Consider the following 5619-nt stretch of genomic DNA (forward strand, 5'->3'; position numbering starts at 1 on the left):
CTACAATACTAGGAGAAAGGATGATCTTCACTATTCAAGATTAAATCTAACTTTGGCACAGAAAGGGGTGAATTATACTGCCACTAAAGTCTTTGGTCACTTACCAAATAGTATCAAAAGTCTGACAGATAACCAACAAGTATTTAAGAAGAAATTAAAAGAATTTCTGGATGACAACTCCTTCTACTCCATAGAGGAATGTTTAGATGTAAATTAAGAAAAAAAATAATAAAAAAGTTGTTATATTAACTTAATTATGTTGTTAAATTAATTTAATTATGTCATGTATTGGAAAATTTCACTCATTCCACATCATTACGAAATATCGTATTCATGATCCATGGAACTAGTATTAAACTAATCTAATCTAATATAATCTGACATCAAACATAGGCGTCGTCACATTAATTGACGGAACTGTCCATCACTCCTTGATAAATTCATGCTATCGAAATGAAACACAGCATTAAGCAATTAATCTTGTAGTGCTACGCTTCTCACGCACAGTGTCGTTTAACTTCCACCGATCCAGTAACAGAAAGATGAAAAACCAAGAAAATGTGGGTGCACTGTCCTGGAATTAAGGACAGGAGTTGGATTGAAACAAACACAATACATTTAATCATTTATCAGCAAAAGCAACTATTTAAAATCGTATTTCATTCCATTAGCAGCCAAATCTTTTAAGACATCTTTGACTTAAACGGAAAATTAAATTACAGACAAAAATACCTCTTAATGTATTAAATATGCCTGCAATTTTTATAAAATGTATTATTTCTAATGACAAGTGTTGGAAAATGTGTTTTTCGAGATATCATGTTGGCTGGCTCAAATGGCTCTGAGCACTATGGGACTTAACCTAAGGACATCACACACATCCATGCCCGAGGCAGGATTCGAACCTGCGACCGTAGCAGTTGCACGGTTATTGACTGCGCGCCTAGAACCGCGAGACCACCGCGGCCGGCTACCATGTTGGTACATTTGGTTAGTCCACCATTATCTGTACGAATCCCAGCCTAGAACGAACTAGCACGGAAACCTCGTAGAGGGATGCGTACTTTGTAAGAGTCCGATTTTCCTATAATTAGAAGATTTAAAAATCTACGCAACTGCTGGAGACAAGCCGTGATAAACAGCTTAGGTAACTGTTTCCCAAAATCAAATTATCCTGAATATAACTGCCACATCGAAAATCTCAATATTCATAATACGGTCCCGTGAGAATTTATGATGTGTGTCTGGAGGCAGGTGCAGTCGATCTGACGCTGTATTCTGGGAAATTTCCAAGAATGATTGCTATCGATGTCGGTGAGTCCAAACGATACATATCGAACGTGCGATCGTAAATCGATCATGCAACTCTGGTAGCAGGCGTTATGACTACGTTTACGTTGGTCACTACAGTAACGACAAAAGAAGAGCGTTAGAAAAATACTTGTCATTGCAAAGGAGACGACTTACCTTACTCGTCGTAGGTGCTGTCGTCATGTGAAAGTCCATTACGGTGGTCTGGATGGATAATTTGGAAGAGTCGAACCATGTATTCTTCCTGATACTCGTTCGTTTTCCGCACTGTCCGCAATGAAAGTGGAACGGTATTTCAGCATCGAAACTGTTCTTACGAAGTTTTACGCATTTCGCACCACCACAGTCTGCACAGTCCCTTCTTTCTTCATCCGGTAGTTTGCGACAAAAACTCGAACAATTTTCTACGCTGGATAAACATGGAATTAGATTTTTCCATGTCGAGAGAATCCGCCGAAGAAACGTCAAGAGCACCAGACATCCCACTTACTAACGAAATAAATCGTCTGTGTTTCCGTAGCAACTGACAATAATTTGCGGAGGTATGTAATTTAGAGCACCTAAGGAGACGATGAAAAACAGATAAAAATGACGATCACAAATAATTTATCACAACGCCCGCAACCGGAGTAGCATGATCGATTTACGATTGCACGTTCGATATGTATCGTTTGGACACAGCGACTTCGTTAGGCAATCAGTCTTGGAAATTACCGTATTCTGGGTGCCACGGATTGCCAGAAATAAAAGTTTTGTTGATAGTTTACCTTTTGACTCCTGCCGTTGTTCTGTGCCCTGGCTGCATCTCCTGTTTTCTTGAGATTTTGCTGACTGGGGATGGACTCCTACGTGTTGCTCGCCTGTTGCCTCTCCTCGAACTGTTGCTCAGCAACGTTGTGGGTCGCTGCAGGAACCTCTGTATTGTTGAGGTTTGTTGCTCACTGTTAAGAGGACAAGCGCAAACTAATCAGAGCCTAGTTAAGGAAACTATACAAAGGTAACTGCCGCGTGTAACTAGTCTGGGAAAATGCTCCGGAACATCCGAGGGCAAGCGGTTCACGGGGCGCGAACGAAGGCTGGAAAACTTAAAATGGAAAGGGATAGTGTAAAAAGTATTAAAATCGGTTAGGTATTTCGCTTTGTCAACACAATGAAAGTTGTATCTGTAGATACTTCTACGGTAAACACATGCGAATCATTTACATCGTTTACCCAGATCTGCATTAGTGCTCGGACTTCGGTTAATTCTATCTGTAGAACGAAAGAGCCTACCGGTAGAGAAATGTCGTGAACGAGTAAAAAGTTTGCTTGTCCACTCGGAAGTTTCATTTTCACCTACTATTTTTTTGCCTTTAGTAGATCGCGACAGTTATCTTTGGAATACTTTGCGTATCTCTACTACACTCAGCTCCGATTGATCGAAATAAGCATTGTGAGCTACCTCTTTGATCGTCCACTGCGATTTTCGCGACTTCGAGAGGTAGGTTTATCTGTTAGCCAATGAAAAGCTTCCGCAGTGTAGAAGCCAGAAGTCTTTTTTTTTCTGTGAAAGTTCTTCAGCCATTCTGATTCTGGTTCAGTGTCTTTGGGTGTTCTTGAGTGTTGAGAGTTTTGCGGTTCGGAGGATGGTTGGTTGTTCGCGGCAGGTTTCGATCTGAGCTGGTTCGGAGATTCTACAAGGATGAAAGAGTTGGGTCAGATTATTTCAGCTACTTGACGTGGCGAAGCTGAAGTGCATTGGTTAGGCTAATGCGGAAACAGCTTGCTTAATTTCTTCTGCATGACGGAATGGAAACCAGTAGGTTGTTCAAGTTTGACCTAGTGGACGCTGATTATGGTGACGATAGTCATCTCTTCAATCTGTCGTGTTGTAGATTCACACTTAACATCTGCTCTCGTGAATTATAAAGTGATTGCCGTCTTATTAAACGCCGTGCACTTAGAACTTTAGTACTCCGAATGCTTATTATGAAATTCACGCGTGTTTGTATTATATTGAGGACCTATTTGGGATTGTAAGAAATCTATGTTATTTCGGTAACAATGTGTTTACTAATAAATTTCTTTCCAATTTACTTCTTCTTAAAGTAAGTCATAGGCAACGGCCTTGCCGCAGTGGATACACCGGTTCCCGTGAGATCACCGAAGTTAAGCGCTGTCGGGCGTGGTCGGCACTTGGATGGGTGACCATCCAGGCCGCCATGCGCTGTTGCCATTTTTCGGGGTGCATCAGCCTCGTGATGCCAATTGAGGAGCTACTCGACCGAATAGTAGCGGCTTAGGACAAGAATGCCATCATAACGACCAGGAGAGCGGTGTGCTGACCCCACGCCCCTCCTAACCGCATCCTCCACTGAGGATGACACGGCGGTCGGATGGTCTCGGTAGGCCACTCGTGGCCTGAAGACGGAGTGCTTTAAAGTAAGTCATTCTTCTGTTACTTGTTCGTTATACAGCGCCATGAGGCTGCGCTGCCGTATTGTTTTAATTTTGTGGTTCTAATTACTGCCCGTGAATATTCGTGTTCTTCAGAGGCCACCCACTGCACCTTTCTTACAACTACACTACATTAGTGATAAGTATCCTCTCTTAGGACAAGGTTAGGTTTCAGATGCTGAAAGGTAAGTAGACCATTAAGTAGACGGTTACAGATCGGCCATCGCTGTTCACTAAGTAACTTCCATGCTGAGAATCAGTGACGATATGGTTGAGGGGAATTCCTCATGAGCGTTTCTGGACGCTGTAAGTAGAGAGCAAACGTGCAATTCTTGGTTAGTTTATTGATGAATCAGAACTAACTGCTCAGTGTTCAGATAGTATCTATCAACAGTTTCAGGTGCACTTAATTTATCTAAATGTGCATCAGACTGCGTTTTCAAATTCATTCTGGGGCTTGAAGGTTCATATTTAATGCATTCTTCAAGGTTTAGAATTTTTCTGTTCAGTACTCATGGGAGTAGTTCATTTTCTTATCACAACAGACAGCTTACAGGGTCTATGGCTGAGTATCCATCATGACTGACATGTGCAGCGAAGTGAAAAAAAAGAAAGGTCAGAATTTAAATTTGGCTCTTAAAGGCGTTGTAGAGGCTAGTCAAGAAACAGCCCAGTATTTCGAAACGGTTAAGAACATCTACATTCGGCCACAGAATGCTATAATGATAGTATTTAAAAACTTGTTCCGCAAGGCCCTTTACAGTAACGTTACAGGCACTAAACTCAACGCACTGCGCTGACTGATACGTCAGCATTTGTACACTGACGTTCTTATGGCTCTGGCGAACAAGATTCTTATGAGTAAGATGTATAACTAACTGGATGTGGCAATAGGTCCTAAAACACGAATGAATCTTACGGTTTTGTTGTTCACTGTAAAATACTGTAGTAAATCAATATAGTATCTAGGGCATTGAAATCTGAGAATACGGATCTTAAATCTACACATGATCTTTTAGAAACGATGCTGTCAGAAAGGATCATAAGACAGACATCCAATATCTGTGACAGATGGTCCATCGAGTGTAAATTTCTTAACAAACGATTAAAAACCGTAAACACGCACTTCGACGAGCTGTGCGAGGATGGGGGACTGACAGAGCCTGAGAACAACTTTTTAATCACCCAGTGGCTGACAACATTTATTCGGAACAAAATACTTTGTTTTGAGGAATAAAGTAAGTTGCAAATCCATACGAAACATTCCAATCTTTCTTATTAGTTACCGCCTGTGATATACTGTAGATCTTAAAAATGAAGCACTTTTGTTTTTCTGTGACATCTCCCTGAGACATTTGTAATATCCCTTTTCTAAAAAAATTATTTTCTGTAAAACATATCTATAAAGACTGTGACCACACAGCCGATGTTCACACTTTTATTAAGGCGGAGCCTTCATATTCTTTGATAGCAGCTAGGAGAAGCCTGGCCGTTCGCACTTGTATTTCTGCTGTCTACCTGCATACTGTAAGCATCGTGTCCTGTAATTATAGTGATTTCACGATATACTAGCTGATCTTGAGTGCAGATAAACCAGTTCACATGTTTAATTTCATCATTCACTGTGTCCCGAGCTTTAATTTTCAGCGTATCTCTCAGGGAAGACGAAACACTTCCATGTGGCACTGATTGGCGTGATTTTATTAATAATTCCTATTCTTATTCATCGTACGTGCGAAACCACCAGTTATTCAGTCGAGTTTTTCAAATCAATCATACAGCACGGAGCGACTACTAAATCGCGATTTGCAGATTTCATCTACTAAAATTCGATCGCTCTACATCCTCTGTCGCGCCGCTCACAACACCAAC

The 5619-nt window shown here is 41.1% G+C and overlaps 1 pseudogene; it reads left to right on the forward strand.

Moving 5' to 3' along the window:
* The first annotated feature begins 3408 nt into the window (after window positions 1–3408).
* On the forward strand, window positions 3409–3526 carry LOC126413353 (5S ribosomal RNA; annotated as a pseudogene).
* The last annotated feature ends 2093 nt before the right edge of the window (window positions 3527–5619 follow it).

This window comes from Schistocerca serialis, chromosome 7 (genome assembly GCF_023864345.2).
Source record: "Schistocerca serialis cubense isolate TAMUIC-IGC-003099 chromosome 7, iqSchSeri2.2, whole genome shotgun sequence".
Lineage (NCBI taxonomy): Eukaryota > Metazoa > Arthropoda > Insecta > Orthoptera > Acrididae > Schistocerca > Schistocerca serialis.